Below are 22,659 nucleotides of genomic sequence, written 5' to 3' on the forward strand. Positions count from 1 at the left end.
TGCCACTGGAAAAAACCTGCTTGTCCGGGACCATGTAACATACACCACATCGCAGTGTGCAGCAGTAGGTCAAGAGGGTATAAACCCCTAACACATTCATTGCCATTGCATGAGTGAATGATATTGTCACTTGGAATAACATTTAACTTCTGAAAAGAAGTTAAAATGTTATAATAGAAATAGGAAAAAAAATCAGAAGAGAGCTGCAAAACTGACTTCTAACAAAACTATGTGTTTGGGAAGAGATTTTGTAACCTGAATTAGATAGCTAAGATTTATAAGTCACAGGACTGATCCCCTGCAACATCAAACTAAAGATGAATGATTTCAGCATACTTGATCTTTATAAGTAATCTCTCTTCATAATATTTACCAAAGCACTAAACTGTGCTCTAATTAACCTTGGGCACCTCCTGCTTCCCATGGCTTAGTTGAGAAAGAGAGTTCAAGACAGAGTGATGGCAGGTGAAATATGTCCCAGTGTGGAGGGCTCTGTGTCACCATGGGCATTAATGCTAACTTCCTTAAAGGGCAAAAGAGCTTGTTGCTTCCAGGGGCTGTTGAGCATATTCAGCCCCTTAAAGGAGATGCCAGAGCGACCAGCAAGAAACCGAATAGCAACCAGAAACCTCAACACCTCATTAGATGTGCTCTTCATTTTTCATCCCCTGGATTATAAGCAGCCTGGGATAGAGATGCAAAATCAGAATTATTGCACAAAACATCCTCACACACACATCAGCGAGAAAACTTCAATTCTACCAGAACAAGCAGCCAATCTCCAGCAATTTTACTTCAATGCTTCCACTCCAACGCGTTAGCTGTCAGAACACGTTTTCTGCTAAAATCCATCCTGTTTCTATACAAACATCATCAGCTAAAAGTTTCTTACAGAGCAGTTACTTGAATCAATTTAGAGGACTGCATTAAAAAAAAAAAAAGGTTTACGAAAGCAGACATCGTCTGCCATATTATCTCATTTTTCAGCAGAGCTGACAGGACAGCTGCCTGTTATTACAGTGCACCCCAGGAAATGCTGAGCTGCCAAACAGTAAAGAGCCAGTGAGGGATTAGCACACAAATAGAATTCATGCACCTGGTAGTCATGCAGTTAGATGTGTCATCTTCGCAGGATACTTTACTTAAATCTCATTTACAAAGAAACAAAAACAAACAGAAATGACTTAATGTCACTGTAATTATGATAAGTATTGGAACACTTTTGCAGTTTCAAGACTAGATTAAGTGGCAGTCATTTTCATTTAGTTGCAGTAATCTGTTGAAGGACTTATATAACTGTCATAAAAGTAATGCTCTCAGTTGTATTGTTCCTAAATAAATTGTTCCTAAACGAGGCAGGATCAATACCATTTTAAATAACCAGAAAACTGATGGCTCTGGAGATGATACTTAATGCAGATTGCTTTTAGAAAGGTATCAGTGAGGGAAATTTTAATATTACATACTCTACAGAGAACATGGAATGAATCATTATGTCCTGTGCACAAAATGCCTGCTGGACAGCCCTTTCCTCACCCCAACGCTGAGTTTGGGCTTCACGGGCCTTTGCATGCTCCCATGAACTGCTGGAAGTGTTTCTCTGTGCTTGCACCTGGCTGTGGTGGTGCCCTGGGACACCCCTTTTGCTCCGGCACCCTGGCCCACATGGGGTGGGAACTGGACAGCAACAGCCGGATGGAGCTGAGCCGGGTGCCAGGCACATCCTGGACCCTGGGAACCAGAACCTGTGCCTACAGCAGGGCACACTACCACCGGTTTTTGGTGGTCAGGCTTGCATCCCTAGCTCCACGTATGTATACCGATAGCCGTACTGACATCCTAAACTTTATTTTGCATTGTTGGGAATGGAAGATACACATCCCATCTGTTAGTACTGAACTTGTAACAGAGTTATTTCATAGCTCACTGAGAAATACAGTGTAAGAGCATTAGAGCACACACTGGGGGTTCAGACAGTCCAAGAGAGCTCAGTCTGGGAGTTTTTCCTTTAGATACGTACATACTTATTAAACTGTTTTCCTTGCTATAATAGAAGAATCATTGGAAAATTTAAGAATTCAATAAAGAAATGAATAATGAGGAACAAATATCCAAGAATGTTAAAAGGATTCTGTATTTTAGGATCACCTTTTTCAGAAGGCTGATGGATAGAAGTGAGAAATGCGTTAAGAAGTTTGAGGAATCAAGAAAAGAATGAGTGCTGAAGTTAAGAGCAGCTGCTGCATCCCAGGAAACAGAATCAGAGAATACCTGAAGATAGTATCCATTACCCTGATTGTGGATGAGGAAAGGGTAGGTTTCAAAACCTTGCAACCAACAGCCTGTCAAGGTTACAGCTGTACAGTCCATACTGACATTAGAAAATAGTGTCCCCTGAGGATAAGCCCGTAGGGGAAGCATAATGCATTTCACCAAAATGCACCATTTCATCTCTTCTGCCCCCATATGAAAGATGCCCCATCCTTAATGATAGAAAAAGAAATGTGCCTGAGGTCTGATCTGCGCAACATCAGGATCATGTTTACTAGTCAGAGGGAACTGTCCCCTGTCACAAGGAAGGAGGTCATATGCACATTGGGGGTAACAGTAGTGGAGAGCTGCAGCCCATTAAAAATGCATTCACATGCACTGGCCTCCCCGGAAACTCACACAAGTAGAATGATTGGTAGTAATTCCTGAAACTTCAGCAGTTGCATTAGGATGTTAGAAGTAGCCTCCTCTCTTCATGAACCCCTAGTGTTCAATTCATTATACTTTTCTTGCTTAAGTTTTTGGGGTTTTTCACTAGTTTAAGTCTAAAAATAAGTTTCCCAGTCTCTTAATCCTGCTAAGCAATTTTCCAACTGTAACTTTTTTCCGTATGCAGTGTAGCACAACTAAAGCAAATGCATCTCTGTGTTTACAAATAAAATGAAAAGATACTGTTCTTACCCCTAAGTGGGACGTGGTTGCAATGTAACATCAGTTAAAGTATACAATTTTCCCATATACCTATTAGTCAACTCTTAAAACCTTAGGTTACCACAAATCAAAGAAATAATAGTTGCCTGAATGCTGTATAAGTAGTGTAAGAATTTTTGGATAAAAAAGTAATACAAAATAGTCACACACCACTCCTTTTCATTCCAGATGGAGACACTACAGTGGAGCCCTGTTGCAAAGCCTACAGTACCAAGCTTTCTTCTGACTATATTAAAAGTATAACTGCAAGCCATACCATCAGTTATTAGATAAAAACCCTCACATCTATATACTTCAGTATCTTTTTTTTTCCTTCCATAGATTCACATTTTTAAGCCTTTATTAGGAAGGTTTGTGGGAGATTGAAAGAAACCCCAAACTTCTTAGAAATCAGCTCAAGCAGTGATAGGATGCCCACTATCTTCCTATTGATTTTTTCCATTTCCCTCCACCAGCCTTCTGAATGATTCCTTCAGCTAACAGCTCCAGACTGCATGAGTCTTTGGCTTTGTATAATGTTTGGATGAAGCCAGGATATGTGTTTTCTGAACCCATCACTCCTCTGCACTATCCTCTGACAGAAATTAATCTGGAATAAAAAAATCCCTCAGGGGAAAAAAAGAAAAAGGTTGTATAGACTTCTTTAAACTAAGTGATAAGTTCCACGGTAAGTAAGGGATCATCTTTCTGAAATTATTCATGCAATAAAATACAGAAATAATCATGAAAGCAGGCACAGAACACTAGCCTTTTGCCTCTCTGGGACAAACACAAAGCCCAATACCTTGCTCCCTCCTCATGAGCTTTTCCTCTGCTGCCTGAAGAGCCTTGAATTTTCTTCTTTGCACTCCGAGATGTTGGAGAGCAAATACATTGTGGGTAGCCTGTCCCCCTGCTGCAATGCAGCAGGTATCTACAGCAGGCTCTGTGCGAGTGGGATAAGCAGATTTCATCTGTGCTCCACTCAGGTGCCTGGACCTATGTTTCCCACACATATACTCCAGGTAGTAAGTTGAAACAGGAGAGCTTTCACAGGAAATCTGTGGCAATGCCGTACAGCAGCTGCCAGCGCATTGCGTAGTTCTCCCAAGAAAGCCTGCCGGTGCCTGCCTTCCTCAGCACGCCTGGGCACGGGCTGGGGCTCTACCGGGGCTCCCCAGCTTTAGCTGTGCAGGCACAGAAGCCCCGATCAGGGGTTTAAGTCTTTAAACCCCATGTCGCTGCAGCCCAGCATCCCTACCTCAGCGGATGCATTTGAAGCCACAGCATCAGCCCTGTAGCCCTCACCATAGTCCGCTGACATGGGCTCCCCTGAGAACTGGCGCTGAGGACAAAACCCTTTATTTGAAACCATTTATTGCCATTTCCTGATCTGGTGATCCTCTCGTCTCCACCCTCATTCTGCTTTTGTAATTGCAACTACGAAGAATGCTGGTTCTCTTCTTAAACTGCTAAGAGTCAGTCTTTTCTACAGCCACTTAGGGAGAAGTATCACAGTAATTGCAATCCTGGATGTCCTTCCCTTGACTTTAGCTGGCTTCCCAACACACTAGCTCACTTCACACTACTAGGCAGCAAACATCTGTTTCTCCAATAGCCATCTCATCCCCATTGCTACAGCTTTTGTTTCTCTTTGCTCAACTAACTTTGCTTTTAAAACAATCCTGAATAAGCAATACTGGCTCAACTTGGACATATACTAGCAGATGAGATTTTTAATTTACTATGAAAGTTGGAAGTGACTTATACTGGAATAGCTTCAGGAGGTCCACTTAGAAAGGGTTCTTTTGACACACATGGAAGTACTTTATTTCAAAAATAAGAGAATTTGAGTGTGTTTGCATTTTTTTTTTTGGGGGGGGGGGGGGGGGATTTTGTTTGGTTTTAAAGGTCTTTGTAATATTCCCTAGTAGAGGCTTATTTAAGAGTTATTCACTGGCCAGGTGCACACACTGCTTAAGAGCATAACTGCTGATGTGTTGATATTGTAGATTAAATCCTGTTTCTTCCTGGTGGTGAACCTACCTACTGTATATAGAGGTATTTGTATGGAAAAAGAAAGCCTTCTACTTCAAGTGATGCATGCAGGCACATGGACACTATGTGATAAGGTGTGCAGACATACCTGCGCATTACCTCACCCTTTTTGCTTATAGGTAAGGCTAAATATGGGACTACTTTTGCAGTTTTGACATTCATCAGGCAAAATTGAAAAAGATATGAAAGACCATTAAGATATAGTTTGAAAGAAATCTTAGGACTAAGATTTAAAAGTGTTTATAAATAACCAATTAAAAGAGAAACTTCAGCACTAAACAATGCCAGGATCTAGTTACACATGTACTGCAGTGAAGTTACCATTGGCTTATACCAACTTAAATACCTAGAGGACCAGGCTGTTGAATTTCAATGACACAGAATTGAAAGTGTTTCACAGATTTCTTTCATAGAAAATAGTCATTTACCTACTGAAGAATTGTTTCCTTTATTCCTCTGAGCACCACACAAGTTACTGAAAAGCATTGTATTCACACACAGGAACTATAGATGCTACAAGAATTTGTTTCCCTCTGTAATTGTGGACATAACATATCTTTAGGGATATGGAAGTTAAAAGATATCATCCTAAAGCCATGCAGCAACATACTCCCTTTCTACATACTGTCCCAGGAGCGTAAGAGCTCCTACAGCAGCCCAAGTGGCTAGTTAGACAGTTCCTGGATCACTCTAACTAGAGAGTTGCTATCATTTCCAGAAGTGCTTCAGCTTACACAAGGCCCTGAAAAAGCCTCTTGTAGAAAGGCCATCAATAAGTCAGTGTAGCAAATACTAGGAGTTCAACATCCATCTTATGTTCTACTTGAGAGAGAGAGAAAAAAAATTATTAAAAGCACAAGCCACTCAATACAAAAGGATCTGCAGAAAATATTCTTTTCTAAAACCAAATAAATCTATACCTAGAAAAGTGTCAGTAACAACTTAAAATATTTTATATTAATCACTAAATATCAGGGTAAATACTTCTATTGATTTTACATAAGCTATATGCAACTTCCTACACAAACTCCTTTCACTTGAGCATGCACCTTGCCCTTCTTTCCAAAGCAGGCACACCTATACAAACGGATTTGGGGGAGGAGGGGAGAGGAGGAGATAGATTTAATACCCTGAAAGGAGGAAAGGGGAGGGAAAAATGCTTCTTCCTCTATCAGAATTTCTTAAACTAGTTGCACTTTACTATTACTGTTAATTTTTCAGACAGGTAGAGTTAGGAGTCAACTGAATCTGTTATGGGATTTGAACCTGTGACCATTTCCATACTGTCCATACTGTAAGAACTCTGTATACAAAACATCTTTCAGTTAATACACAAAAGGAGAAAGGAAGTAACCTGGTCTTTAACGCACATTTCTGACTTCCTTTCACCCTTTGTATTTGCGATTGAACACAGCATGTGGTTCTCCCACAAAACTGTCCATTGCAGCTCTTTATTTTAGTACACAATAACTGGCTCGAAACCAAAGCCAGTTCTCAGGGCACACTTAGCTCTCCTGGATTCACCCCAATTCCATGCCCTTCAGAATGGTTAAATACTACAGTTTAAAGGAAAAAAAATATCAAAGTTGCATAGCTGATGGCTATTTCTCCCCTAGGTCAGAGCAGTGAACCCAGGAACATTGCTCTTTGTAGTCCTCCCACTTCCTTCCCACCTCCCCAAGCAGGTGGACCATGGTCTAATCCTACACCAGTGCTCCAGCACTGGCCTTGTGGTTTTATGGATGCAGATTATTACAGCGCCCTAATGACCCTCTGCAGCCTCCCAGAGCTTTGCCTCTGGTTCTTGCACAGAGACATCCCCGCAACCAAAGGGTCAAAGACAGACTTGAGCCGTTCAGCTTCCCCAAAGCAACCTGGTTGCATCCAGAGCACAGGTACAAGGCTCCGGAGTGCACAAGCCTCGGCATAACATGTGACAGGCCGAGTCTCAAGTAGGAACCTCTCCCCTTAGCCACAGATGGGGAGCTGCCCATCAGCACTTGGAGCAGCTGTCCCCAATTTCTGTCTTGGACGAGGGCTGGAGCCTCTGGTCCAGCTGTGCCTCCCATACCCATACCAAGCCAGCCGTACCACTCATACAACACACCTAGTGTTTTCTTGACCATGCTAGATCAGTCTCCTTACTCTTTTCCCTATTAGAAAACTGCACATGAAAGTTAGAGAGATTCAAGCAAATTTACTGAAGATAAAACTGCATACTCTTCCACCTGTCATACCTCACAGGTCCACTAATAAAGACTATTTTTGACATTCAAGAGTTAATCCCTACAAACATACAGACAAACACATTTTGCCAGAAGTATCCCTAATCTGAGCATGACAGCATTGACAAAAAAAAAGTGAATTACAACTTCTTCCAAATCTGCTAGATGATATCAGTGCTCTCCCATACAGGAGCAATTGCACATTTTTCAACACACAATTGAAAAAAAAATAGAAGAAACAGACCAACTGCCTACTTTGATATCCTGGATGTCCCTGAAAGTATCAGCAAAATAGCAGATGAAAAATCTGTTTTGCACTACATCCCAAGGAGTAACTGACACCTATCACCTGTTATTCCAGAACTGAGCAATAGGTATCTACAACCAACCCTCGACCAAACTGTTGCTGGGCTAACCTGGAGAAAGAAAGACACCATGAGAGACACCAAAGATTCTTCATATCCGCTAGGAATTGTCCAACAACTGCACAAGTCAGGAAGCATACCTGCAGAAAAGGGCTAACCACTCTATTTTTACAAACCTAAACACATGAAGACAGCTTGCAGCTGCAGATATGCACATAGTTCTGGATAAGTGAAGCTTTTCTACATAACCAGTCCTGCAGCATCTCATGTCCCAGCTAAGATTTCTGCCTAATGAAGGCAGAGATATGTACAGTAGATTTGTTCAAGTCATAAAGCTGCAGAGCCTGAGCCATTTCTGATATCAAATCACTTAGAAGCTTTAATGTGCCAGTTGCCTTCAATCCATATTTACAGTCTTGACTTTAATCCACAGGACTCTGGCCCCCCTCCAACACATGGGATGCACTTCCTAACAGTGCATCAGGACTGCATAATGAAAGAGGCTGTTGTAAATGAGAAGAGACATTGCAAGAGAAGAGATAGTCTTATAATCAAAACTTCTAGATGCTTTATGGAACACTGGATTTTGTCTCTGCTCTGAAATACGAAAGAAAGAAGACTCCTCACTAAACTGCTTTAAGTAGGGTTTTGTTTTTTTAGTGTTCTGAGCAAGGGTGAAATAGAAAATAAACAGTATTCAATCACCGATCACTAGAGAACACCACAACAAATATGCACTTAGAAGCCAGATCATAGCTATACAGGCAATTTTAAGACAATCTTTTGACCGCTTTGCAGATTTAATGTAGTTCTTTCAACTCATATTTACATGATTTAGACTATATAAAGTAAATTGATCAGCAGGCAGCAATTAATACAACCCTATTCGGGTAAAAGGTTAAATTCCTTCTTTTCTTTTATTTCTACATTATGACCAAAAGCATACTAAAGGAAGCTAAAGTAATAAAAATATTTGGCAAAAATGAAGTCCTAAACAAACATGCCATGTGTGTCTGATTACAAATTAGCATACACACCTCAAGACAACACCCAGCCCTTAACCTGTACCTTCACTTTGTGTTGCAGATCTGAAGAATCCCTTCCTGCTTTCTGAAAGAGAGCTACTACTTAGGACCAAAGTATTTTCATATTATCAACATTGCTTTGCCAGTATGGATCAGTGCAGAAGGTCTGAAACTAAGCACTTGGGCAGAGGGGAGGGAGACCAAAGGGAGAACTGCTACCACCAGCTACTTAAGAACTCAGTCTGTCCCTGAAGCAGCTGTAGAAATGCCTGTAATTACCTCAGGAACAAGAACCAGCTGGCTTCAGTTCCCTATTAATCTTTACAAAGCAAAACAGGAGTGGGAGGGTCTTGGGGTTTTACATAATTGTTTTTTTTTGGGGGGGGGGGGGGAGGGGGGCAAGAGATGTTGGAGAGAGGTGTAGAGTTAAAAGGCTGTCAGTATGACAGCAGGAAAATCTGCTTAAAAGATCCTGTGGTTAGTTAGCTAAGGACTGGAGGAGATTCATCTCTGTAAAAGAGTGTGTTATCACAGCAGAAGATACTGAATTTGGACATGCGAGCTAGACCTGGTTTCTTTGTTTGGGGAATGCCAGCAAGAGGCTGGTGATAGTCACGACTAGGGAAAGCTGGTTTGGAGGTGGATATGCATACTTTGTTTATTCCATCTGTTCTTCCAGGGAACCCTGCAGATGCGGGGGATAAGAAAAGATCAGAGGATTTTTTTCTACCTGCTCTTTATCTTCCCAGCACAGTGTCATATATCTGCAGTTGTTCTGTGTATTGCTAATAATGGAGCTTAGAAGGAAGGGAATGAGTTAAGATGAAAAAAATCACTTAACAAAGTAATACAATTGTTCATCTTAACTTCTTCTTTTTCTCTCCCTTGGTTTGTATAGGGAGTGACCTTACCTGTATAATGAACCTATTTGCAAGTTTGTTATTGGAAATATCATTTGCAGGTAGTGCACATGCAAACGTACGCTTCTGTATGGTGGCTGACCAGGTAATAGTAAAAATACTGCTGCAAGCATGCTGCATTACAATTCATTTGGGACAACATGATACCACAAATACGGAGGTAAAGTGGGATTCACTTCAAAAAGTAAAAAGCATTTTTCCTTTTATGAGAAGTTTATGCAAAATTTTGCAAGACTTTCATTCTTTAACAGTGCTTAAATAAGAATTCAGCATCTTTACTGTGGATACCTTTCCATAAGGGGAATTAATCTTATGGAATCATTTAACAAAGCAGATGACATAAAGGTGCTCTCTTAAGGGAGAGGACAAGTCATTTCCTGCTTCACATAAAATGAATAGAGGAAAAACACCACGGCCAAGAGATGGAAAGAAGCAAATCTCAGTTAGTATGTATGATTCACATGATTCATTCTTAGGGTGATGAATGAAGCAGTAGACTTCCCGATATTTAAGTCCTTCCTCCATGTACTTCGTTTTGCATCATTTGTAGAGTCAAGACAATTAAATAGCACTTCTCCCTTGTTGTCCCTGTAGGAATTCAGATGCTCAAGTAACTCTATCCTTTCTGGAATACATTAGTTTCACAACAGGTAAGCAGGAAGTAAAGACGCTGAGTAATCTAGAAAGCAATGTAACACCACTCCTTGCTGGATGGGATGTACGGCCTTGACTTGAAAAAAATCTACGCCTCTCTTCAAAGCTATTTTCTTAAATGTTTTAGATGTACGCTTATAAGAGTAAAAGGAGCCATCTCCAAAGACAGCCTAAAATATCTTACAGTAAGTATGTAATGCTTACTAGGAAGAGAAAACTGAAGATCGTATGAACTGTTAGGGGTAACTTTCCCATTTTTTATCTCCATAGAGTATTCTTCATTTCCACTAGTCAAGAAGAGAAATTCTTTTGCTGGTTTATCCTGCAGATGCACTCCTTAATTGATACTTTTTAACTATAGTCAGCTGTATAGCACATTTTACAAAAAAATAGGGAACTACATGCACATTTGACCAAGTGTCTTAATTTAAAACAGTACTGTCAAACCAAGGTCATTCAGTCCTTTATGGGAGAAGATGAACTTAGGAGATCTATTTTCCATTCTTTGGTTTGATACAGCTGTTAGTGCTGTTGCAAAAAGCCGGTATTCATCTTTGAAGATAAGCTGCCCACATGTCTTTCTGGAGGAAGCCAGATGGTCGCAGCGTACTACTGATGCCGAGCTGCAGTGTTAGTACAGGCTGAGTGGAACTAATGAGTGGAAGTGTGGGTGGGATGCTGAATGGCTTAAACATTTGTTTCTTTTTTCTTCTTTAGATGATACTGGTGGTCCATGCTGGCTAATAACCTTTAACTTCAATTAAGATTGTAGGTGTAGGATTTGCATTTTTTCTTAATGTGTGGATACTAACAAGAGCTTTTCCTCCACCATACCATACATCACCATCAGCTATATCAGAAGTATCTAAACCATATCTAAAATTATATTTTGTTTTTTCCACAAAAATAAAAGCACACTAAGATCTTTTCATGTAGTTACTATTAGTGTTTTTATCAAGTCACTTTAGACGGGAGAAGTTGTCTTCCCCAAATAGCATTGCAAACTATCCTTTAATAAGGATATATTGAATATTGTTTAAAAGTAGTCCTGCATTTAGAAGGTGAAAGCTGTATCTTATTGGTTGACTTGGCAATGCAACTAGACAAGAACTCTATACTTCTTGGAACATTACAGATTCATATTTGATTTTTGCTGGAATTGCTACTTTGTAGCTATTTCTTTAAATCATGTTACTATGTTTAATGAAACCTTCCTAAAGACACTTATCAACAACTTGAGAGAGATCAATAGGAAAGCAAATGAAAGAGCTCTCCCAGGAGGGTCAGAACACAGAACCCCAACAGGGAAATAAGTGAACAAGAGTCCAAACAATCTGGTGGTTTTCTGTTGGTGGCAGGCTAAAACTGATCCTTAGAAAGAAAACAAGTCCAGCCTTTTTGTTCACCCAGCATTCTGGATTTTCTATACAAAACCTGATGACTTTAAACAAGGCTTCTTGAAAACAAGTCTTCTTTACACCCAATAGTGGTCCATTAATCCTATGGGGGGGGGGGAGTTGTTGGCTTTTGGGCAGTTTTAAACCTATATAAACTACTATCTTAAACGCTTTACAACTTCAGTCACCTTCTCACCTTAGCCCTTCAAAACAAACTTCCAGAAACTATCAGTTTAAATATATAAATAGAAATAGTTCATTTAAATGATACTTTGGGACCATTTATATTTCATGTATCCTACTGAAAATTAAACTGTAACTAAAGGCACCCACCCTTTACTTCGTTAAGTATTTCATACCCTTCCATGAGCCAGCAATGTGTCCGTGTAGCCAAGAAGGCCAACGGTATCCTGGGGTACATTAGGCAGAGTATCGTCAGCAGGTGGAGGGAGGTGATCCTGCCTCTCTACTCAGCCCTGGGGAGGCCACATCTGAAGCACGGTGTCCAGTTCTGGGCTCCCCAGTACAAGAGAGACATGGCTCTACTGGAGAGAGTCCAGCGTAGGGCTACAAAGATGATCCGAGGGCTGGAGCACCTGCCCTATGAGGAACGGCTGCGAGAGCTGGGCCTCTTCAGCCTGGGGAAGAGAAGGTTGAGGGGGGATCTTATCAATGTATACAAATACCTTAAGGGAGGGTGTCAAGGGGATGGGGACAGACTCTTTTCAGTGGTGCCAAGTCATAGGACAAGAGGCAACGGGCACAAACTGAAACACATGAAGTTCTGCCTGAATATAAGGAAGAACTTCTTTACTGTGAGAGTGACAGAGCACTGGACCAGGTTGCTCAGAGTGGTTGTGGAGTCTCCTTCTCTGGCGATATTCAAAACCTGCCTTGATATGATCCTGTGCAACGTGTCTTAGGTGACTCTGCTTCAGCAGGGGGGTTGGACTACATGATCTCCAGAGGTCCCTTCCAACCTCAACCATTCTGTGATTTAACAAGGTCTTCGCAAGTACAAAGATTTAAGAAGCTTTGAAAAAAAAAATCAAAGCTGCCTTATATGAAGTCTTAGTTGAGGTAATGAAAACAAACTACAAATCATTGCAGTGAAGCACTGATTTTTCAAATTCTCAGTAGAGTGCCAGTACGGGACAGCAGAGACATCAGGGCACCACTGTAAATTGGGAAGCCATCTGACCCCACCTCCTACAGATTACTTTTCCTGAAGACCACAGTGGCCAGTAGGTCTGTTCATGCATGGAGACAGCCTCACCTACACTCATTCAGAAGATCTGGATCCAGTTTTGGGTTCTTGCAGTCAATAAAGCAGCACAGCCTGAAAACTAAGATATTTTACATTGTTGATTTTACATTGTTTCTTATGATTTTTGAGGAAGTTCCTAGTTTTCAGATGAAAATTTTAGCAAATTCCTCTTTGTGAGACCACATTGATGTCAGAGGTGGTGACTGATTTTAGTCCTGAGAAGGTAACTAGCATTAAACCTTAGTTACCCTATATACTAACAACATTTATTAGTTTCCTGACATGCATCTAGGTTAGAATCTGACTCATGAAATATTTGTTACCAACTAACAGGCTTATCAGTAGTCTGTTAAAACAAGCAAAATTAGATATCCATAAAAATGCAACTAACATTCTATAATGTTCTTAAGTCATGGGTTTTTTTATGATAATCAGCAACTGTGAGAATAAGTTCCCTACACATAAATACAGAAGGCATCTCTCTTGGCAGTAGTTGATAAGACTGGAATCTGGAGTCAGCGCAGGATCGAATGCGAATGATTAACTGCACAGCAGCCCGCTTGTGTGCCTGCACCCTAGGGAGGGGTGGGCATAGTGCTGAGTTTTAAACAAGGACTTAGAGCCAAGATGCTGAAAGCCATCATTATAAGGTTTGAGACAAAGTGAAACAACAACAACGAACAGTTGGGTAACCTTTTTGAAGTGGATGTGCTCCTCTTTGACTGTTCTCTGAATCTTCTTAAATGTTGATTAGGTTTAGATTTGAAAGCAATTGGCAGACAGTCAAAATTTAAAATTGATGAAGTACAATCGGTCTGTTCATGGGATGCTTGTAAAAGAAAATAATGATCTTTCAGACAAAAATGTTCCGAGGAAGCTAAGCCGCCATGTCAACACATAAGAAAGCAAACAGTGGTACTGAAATGGTTAGAGCAATCTTAAAGGAAGATTTTATCCCATGGTAGCTGTGGCACATTTAGAGGGCTCAGTATTTTGTGATCTTCAGTGAACTCTTTTATACCACAGCTTCCAAGGGTACGGGCATGCTGGTAGTACAGCAAGGACCAAGGGTCAAACCTAGTTTGTACAAACTACTTTAGTCCAGAGGTATGAGTTGGGAAACTGCAGTTCATAACATGAAGGCTTGGCATATTCTGTATTGGTTGAAGAATTCAAAGATGTCAGCTCCACCTAGCATAGTCTAAAAAGAAATTCCCAAACAAACCAAAAAAAATCACAAAACACTACGGAGGCAGCTGTGAGCTGAGGAAAAATTCAAGAAAGCCTACAAAATAAGTACAAGCTAGCCTGTCTTTGGCAAGATGTGGGCAATGCTGTATCACTTTGCTTCTCTTCCATCTTCTCTTACCCTCCTGCACAACAAGCAGTGAATTTAATAGGACAGCCTGCTGGGTCCTACCTCAACAAAACACCCAGGCGCCTAATTCCCCAGTGATTCCCAAGGGAAACCTGTGACACGTTGAAGTTTAATGAGGCTCATGAGTATTTATGCAGTTCTGAGGCTTGGATTTGTACGTGGAATTTGATCTACTTTTGCAGCTGTATGTCTTCGGGGTGACATATTATTGTTTGTTGACCCAAGATCAGAGCAAACTGCAAGAGACAGAAAAGTTAAGGGTTCATAGAGTGTAACTAAAGCTATGTGACCTATGGGATTCCTGTTTTCAACAGCAAAGCCTTATGAGATCTGGTGATCAGTGAGACAGGCCTTTTTATGTTGGGGAAGTACCACTTAGGAATCTTACAACGAAGGATTTGGGGCATACAGATACATCTCTTTAGCAAACCTAGGCCTCTGCACTGGCATCTGTCAACATAATATATGACAAATTCCCAATCTAAAAATGGCAACAATAGCCTTCCTTTTCTTCCTTGCCAGAAAGTGTTGTAAGAGGTAGAGGACTTAGATTTATAACTGTACCCGAGAAGAATCAACGGTCCTTTCAGTCAGCCAAGCACCGGGCCAGGTGGGCACATGCCTGTGCATCTAGGCAAAAGTTGACATTTATCTGTGCGGGAAAGCAGGAATTGGGACTAGCTTACGCAAAGGCACTATTCTTATGGGTTTACCAGTTGCCTACTGGAGCAATTGGAGCAATCTGGGGCAGTAAAAGGAGGGCGGGCTATAGGCAGGGTGGGTGTGCATGGAGCTGGGGAAAATCTCTAACTCATAGGCTTCTTTTCATCTTTCTCTTTCTGTGTTCCCTCCAGTGGTGCCAAGATAGGGGACAAATCTTCCCATAAACAGTGAGGCTTTAGAAAGTGCTCAAGTACGGCTATTACTTAACTTCCTGATTAGTAGCAGTCACCACCTGCTACTTCTGCTCCTCATTGTCCAGCATAATGCGAGTGTTCATTTCCTCGGCTGTGAAAAGGTAACCAGAGGGGAGGCCCTCTTCTCTCTTTCAGCAAAAAGAGCAACAGTCCCTCCTTTTCTCCTGTAACTAATCCCAGACCATATTTGTCCCAGAAAATAAAATTCTATTTCTGGTGACAAATAGCTGGTTAAGGCAGATTATGAATACTAAAAAAAGCCTACAAAAGCAATCATTCTCATCTCTTTGAACTAAATTAAGGGTTCCTGCTGCAAGGCTTTTTTATTACCTGACCATGACTTTGAGATCCCAGAGAGCAGCAAGGAAAGGCAATATATTCAATCTTTTTGGCACCTCAAACATGCAAGGACCTTGCAAAGACTTCTGTTTTCTTCAAATTTTAAGAGTTGAAGCTGACAAGAAAGCTGCACATGTTGCACTGAAAGACAGCTGTTAAAATAGTCTTTGATCAAAATTCTTACATGTTTATAGCTGGAGCAAGATAAAGTACTGGAGGATTTTCTTAGCACAAACCGAAAATCATAAAAAGAATGAAACTTTCAAAACCTGCAAACTGCGTTTGTCATGAGCGGGCATAACTTTAGAAATTTCAGTTAAAAGGAGCTACCCCATGAATACACTATGAGGATTTTCAGACTTTCTATTTCCCTAAAGTCCTCTTTTGTTTAACATTGAGAGTGGTGGTGTCTCTTCCTAGGCAAGCACAGGCAGGCAGTAGATTAGTCCTTATTTAGATGGTAAATTCCAGCCTATTTGAATTGTATTAAGCATTCTCCTTACTTCTGTGGGATTTGTCATAAACCTTGAGTAAATATACTTAGCACGATCTCAAAGACTGAAGTTTTGATTTCTCAGAGGGCTCAAATCTTTAAGCCTTAAAACTTCTCTTGTTTAAGAGAGATAAAGCAAAAGAATCTACTTGTCAAAACAAACACAGAAAAAAAACCTCGCTACAACCCTAGACATTATCTCAATGGGAAGTGGCACTCATTTGAGGCTTTTCGGTAGCATTCTTTGCCCAGGAGTGAAATCTATTATAGGAATTAGTACTGCCCCTTAAAACGGTAGCATCACTATGAAGCAAACGAATCCTACTCTCTTTCTGTTTTTCCTACGCACTCGCCTTCTTCTAAATAGTATTCAAAGATTTCTTCAAAGGTCTTCATCCTATCTTTGTTGCCATGGTCTCTCACAGAGTTGAATCAACATGTTCAAAAGTAACGCCTGCTCTGAACGCATTGTCGCTGGAATGCTGAGTCAGTTCTCTGCTCACTAGTGCAAAAGAAAAGGAATCTTTGAAAACCAATTTTAACATTTAGCTAACCTGAATAGGGAAAAGCGAGACATCTATATGCTGCCAGAAAGAAGCAAAAGTTTTCAGGGGTGATATGCCCCACATTTTGAGAAGAAAAACAAATTGCCTTGAGCGGTTTTTTCCAGCTACGGTGGCTTTACTCTTTCCTTTTATTCATAATAGATCTGAGAAAGACGATTGCTTCTCAGAAGGTGGTGGGAGGGTGAGGGGAGGGAAACACAAGAAATAGGAAGAATATTATTGTTTTAAAAAACACCACCACCGCCATCACCAAAACTAATTCCTTGTTGTGGGAGTGACACAGGATGGCTGGTATATATTAGCAGTGATAGATAGGGCTAGCCTTGGCATGTTGAAAATGAGAAAGGGAAAATTATGAAGAAGCGTGATTATTTCAAAGGCTACTAGTAAGGTATTTGCTTGTATTCAGTTTTTCTTCTCTGTCTCTCCTTTAACTAGTTGCATTGCAAATTCTTTGAAACAAGGTTCATCTACAACACATATTCGTACAGCATGTAGGAAAACAGAATTATTATCCTAATTAGAACTTTTAAGCTTTACCATATAAATAAGAACATCTATTTACTATATGTACTAGAACAGTGCACACTGGATATGTGAATTACAAGGTGAGACAAGATTTTTGTCACAGGCTTGGTTACTTCAGTTTTAGATTGTTTTTAGCAGCCTGGTCTCATTTTTTTTTTTTTCAATCTTTTGAACATCTGTCCTTAGCCAGTGGTCTGGCATGGTGTATTACATTCTGTATATTTGTTCATTATTCCTGTGGGAGGAATTTGAATGAAAATTCTGTTCGTCTAATTATATGCCTCAGCTAGAGAAATTCTATTCATCTGTCTGCAGCAGATTTCACCTTCAGATGATGACTTTGCCAGACACTTTCTGGACATTATGGCAACTAACTGAAGATTTTGCAGCCTGCATTTTTAATACAGGTCATAAACTGGATTGAAGGAAAAGAAATTTAGAAGTATATAGATGATTGTGGTGCATTTGAAAATACTTCATCCTCAAGGAAAAGAAAATTTAATGGAGAACATTTGCAACAGTCTAATAAGGGTAAAATGCAGCTCCTCTTGCCATAGCTATTCTATCTCCCCATGCTGCAGAATTCAGTTAGTAGATGAGGAAATGCTGAGCAAGTATCTGAAAACAGACTAAAACACCATGTTATCAGTCTTGATCTCCGAGACAAGACAAGCCACTGGATATGTGAAACATCTCAGGGTGAGGTGACAGGATGCAGAAAGAAAAATGAAATGAGGCAAGAGATTCTTCCTGTATTAAAAAAAAAAAAAAAAAAAAAAAAAAAAAAAAAGACGACGACAGATGCACTGAAGTAGAACTAGTGATCATGGGTTTTCTGTTTCCAAAGCTGTCTGCATTTTGGAAGATTTAAAGATATTCCTGAAGAGACTGTATGCAAATTGTGTATTACATGTACCTTCCTGCTCCTTTGTTTGCCCTTTTTTTCTGTGACCCCCTGGGTTTTTTTCTTTGTTTGTTTTTTCTATGGTATTCACACACATAACTCCCCTTTCCCCATTTCACCTCTGAACCCATTCCCCCTCTTGGTCTCTGGCGTTTCCCCTTTTATTTTTTTGTTTCTTCTTTCTGTGCTATTTGTATTTCTGTGTTCATAATTTGTTCGTCTCCATTAAACTTTACTTTTCCATGTTCTCTTAAATCCCATCCTCCCAAAATTTCCTTGTTCCCCCTTTCCCCTTCCTAGTCTGTTCTCAGCATCATAGTCTTATTAACACTGTTTATGTACTTTTATTGGGGCTTCCACAGACTTTCTAAGTTCCTTCTATTCATTTCCGTTCTCTGAACAGCCATAGCTCGGTCTGCCACGTACCCTTGCTCCTAACCTATCCCCTGCAATCTATTCCTTCACTCAATTTCTTTTTTTTTTTTGGATTCCAGTGCTATGCATCTGAATTGTTCTTTTATCTTTCTGCCTCTCAGATCCCTATTCTGTCTCATCTATTCCTTCCCCAATAAGTATCTCCTCTTATCAGCAAATTCTTTGAGCCACAGCTCGTCACTACCTTTATCCTTCACTTCTTTCTAACTGGGCTGCCCATTTTCTGCCCACTAAAGTTGACAAAAACTCCTTTCTACCTATACCCATCTCAGTGGCATCAGAGATCTTGATGAAAAGTAATGAAATGGAGAGCGAACACTCTGCTCTCCACTTGTTCACCTCAGCTTCTCCTGCCTTCCTCCTTCCTTGTAGCTTATGGCCTGTGTGGACTTTCTATGGAAACTAAGGAGCTGTCAGCAGGATTCACGCAGCCTTGGGCAGAGGAGAGCAGCACCTCTCCCGCTCTCTGGCGGATAAGCCCCTGCAATTGCGGGTTTCCTCTCCAGACCAGTAGCGCTGAGTGAGGGAAGAGCCCTAGCCTCATGCCCACCCTGACCGCTGTGGGCTCTGCCCTCCTCTCCTTCTCAGGTAGACTCACTGTCATGGCACTACTGCTAGTAGTAAGAGACGCAGGATTTGGCCCCGAATCAAAGGCTCATCAGTGTGTCATACAAGTTAGTATGAGTGCCTGTCTCTGCTCAGGAAGGGCTAAGAACTAGAATAGCAAGGGTATTTCAGGTCAGGCCTGAGGCGAATTAGCAGACAAGTTGTGAAGCTTACACAACATGTGGTCACATTATGTGTGGCTCTAGTCAGCACTAATAGCCTGTCATTGAGCTCCATGTTTAAACAATTTGAGCAAACAGCAAACACAGAAGATGGGAGGGGGAAAAAGGCCTTCGAGGAACGAGAAAGATCAGACTACTTAGTGTACTTGGCATGCAAATATTGCAGTGATGAGGACAGCAGAGTCCCTCCTAGACCGTTAAGAGAGGAGACCAAGTTCCTACCAGACAAAACTGTAACATAACATGAAACCAAAATACAAGTTGTCCAATTTTAAAATTCACTCAGCCAGCAATTTTTAGAGCTACATAGGAAATCAGTTGTTGGTTTAGACTGTGTCTGATCATGTGAATTATCTGAGAGAAAGAAAATATGGTTTTGGTTTAGTAGCAAGGAAACCAAAAAAGAGGGGGAAAGAAGGAAAAAAGAAAAACAAATTTTAGTAGCAAAGTTCAACCACATCCACATAAATAACATTGATACTAGTTTTGGGAGGTAAATATAAAAACATTTTAAAATAGAAAAACTTTGAAACTATACTGCATTGTTTAGCATGAAAATAATAGGCTCTAAAGCCAGTATTATTAGAGAATATATTTAATCCAGTGCAGAGTTGGCTATGAAACCATCCACTGTACCATGGGAATGCTTAGCTCAGTATCTGGTAGGTTGCCAACCATTTAAAATGTTTTTGTGTTGGTTTAATGATTGTTCCCATGAGCACTGATGGTAAGGGTTGACATTAATTAAAATACTAAGTCATCAGAGCTTGCATTGTGGGGAGAGGAAAAATGGGCTGGATCCAATAGTCTTCAAGGTTTCTTTGGTCTTCCACATTTTTCTCTTCGATGCATCATACATGCCAAGTGTCCTCTTAGCTGAGGTATAACAATATAAACAGACTGTCTCTGCAAATATAATCTTTTTAGATTTTCCACAAACTTTCATTTAAGTGATTAGTGGACACTCATTAAAATCAGCTAATCATGTAATGCGGTTGTGTTCTGAACGCTAAACAAAATGCCTACATGAAAGAGGATTTTAAACCATTGCTTCTCAATCTATTTTTACTGTATACTCAACAGCAGACAACACAGAAGGAATTCTGGGCTTCATCCCCATTAACCTCAAAACACATTATCACATATAAATACAGGCCTGCCTGCAGCATGCTGGGAAAGGTGCATCCCTAAAGCATACGAAAGATAATGTATTTGAACATAGATTTTTGAAACACTATAAAGGATTTCTGTTAGAACTGTGAAATTAATGTAGAAAAGCACAACATTTTGAGTAAGAGCTGCTGCTAAAATCGGCAGAATTTGGACAGAATAGTTATCTTTGCCTTTTTCTACATTATGAGTATCCAAGATCTAGATCTCCAAAGCCACACAAATAGAAATTTGCCACTTAATACTCTCAGTTCTCCAAAAAGTTATATATAGAATGAATAAAGACACTGAGCTTTTATACTACTACTATTTATACAACAAATCTAAATTCCCATCCTACTGACAGAGGCTTACTCACTGCAGAAACCATGAACGCAAGAAGGAAAGTTTATACTATACAGAGATCAATAGCCTAAGAACGCAGACCTCTGGCTTGAACAATGTAGAACAACATTAAAAAAAAAAAAAAGAAAGAAAAAGTCAAAGCAAGCTGAGCTCACATAAATGCAATGGGATAATTTCACAGCCAGCAGTGTGTAACATAAAGCAGCCTGCCATTCTTGATACAAAAGATAAGGCAATCCTTTTTATTTGGAGCTATATTTGCTCTTTTGGATCAGAAGCGATGCTGTATTGAGACTTTGGGTCACCTCCCCTTTGTGAGGGGAAAACCAAAAATCTAATTTAAGTGCCTAAAACTAGATAGTCACTTTCTCCGCTCACTCACTAGCAAGTGACATGGGGCTCACAGGGCTTCCCTGTGACACTGGGGTACTGTATAATGATACGTGAAGACTCAAGGTGTTTATACGATCTGAAGTAAAGCCTCATGAGAACGCTGCTACTTAATTTCGACAGCAACGCTTCGGAAAGCGATGCGTGACGAAGCAGTTGTCGTTCTTGGTGGGTGCGTGGGGGAGGCTTTCTCCTGTAACCAGGTGAGTTCCCCTGCCCAGGGACGGAAGTCCCCACCTCTGCGTGTCCGCAGTGCAACCACCGAGCCGCTCTCGCAAACACGGGCGTCGCTCAGCGTCCCTCTACCTTGTTTGCCCCGAGAGGCCCAGGCCTTCTCTGTGCTGCTCCGAGGTCAAGCGGCGGGTGGGAGTTTAGATCACCACCGGGCTGAAGATCCCGGTGATGGCAAATCCTGGAGGACGGGAATACTCCGGCTTCTTTTGGCATGAAACTTCTCTTCTCCAATCTCTTCATATTATAAAACCCTAACAGGTCTCCCTACCAGGTCCTTCAGGAGCACTTCCACGTCACGCAGAAACGGCAACGCGGCTAAAGGAGATCCCCGCCTGCGTACGCCGGGGCGGCAGGACAGACGTCCCGCTGGGCTCCTCTCTGGCCCAGCCACGAGGAACGCGAGCGAAGCTGGCCCGGGGGCACGGCAGAGGCAGGCAGAACGCCGTCAGGCTTGCTCTGACTGTGAAGTGCAGTATTCTGGTCTTTAGAGCACCGGTGGGCCTCTGGGGCACCAGGCAGCCGGCGCCTCCTCGCCGGGGAGCGGCGGCAGCAGCCGGGACCGGGCTCTCGCCGCAGCCCGGCAGCGGTGGCGCGTCGCTTCAGCGAGCCGTGCTTCACCCGAGCCCCGGCCGAGGGCCGTGCTCAGGGGGCACGGGGAGGGCGGCCGGCGAGCCCCGGGAGCGGCGCCAGGGCCCGGCGGCAGTCCCCTGAGCCCGACGCCGCGTTTTTTGCGGCCGCGCAGGCTCCGGCCTTCCGGGCCTCGCAGGAGGCTGCAGCCGAGCCCCTCCGCCCGCGGGACAGGGCTGGGGCGAGGTGCGCCATAGGCGGGCAGTGCCTCCTTCCTCTTCCCCTCACCAACAGCTCTGGCCGCCGCGAGTTTTGTCCGAAGGGGCTGCTTGGCCCGGAGGAAGCAACACGCAGGCCCCTCGCGCTCCCCGGGGGCTGCCGGCAGCTCTCGGCCTGCAGCGGCGGGCGGCGCTGCCTTGCCGCCGGCAGCGGGACGGCGGGCGCGGGGCGCCCCGGCGGCCGGGCGGGAAGGGGGGCGCGGGGCGCCCCCGGCTTTGCCCCCCGCCCGCCCGCGGCCCCGTCGGAAGCGGCGGGGTAATCCGCGGAGCCGGGCCGCGGCGAGTGGGTGGTCTCCGCGGATGGAGGCGCTGGCTCTTCCCGCTGCCCCTGCCTCCGGCCTGAGCCGGCTCCTGCAGCTGGGCCGAAGGCGGCCCGCAGACCGCTCTCGGCACATTTCTTCATTTCTCACTTGAGTGCCCTTCTTTAGTTCCCTTTCAACTGCCCACTTTATATC

The sequence above is a fragment of the Rhea pennata genome, chromosome 4 (genome assembly GCF_028389875.1).
Source record: "Rhea pennata isolate bPtePen1 chromosome 4, bPtePen1.pri, whole genome shotgun sequence".
NCBI classification, from domain to species: domain Eukaryota; kingdom Metazoa; phylum Chordata; class Aves; order Rheiformes; family Rheidae; genus Rhea; species Rhea pennata.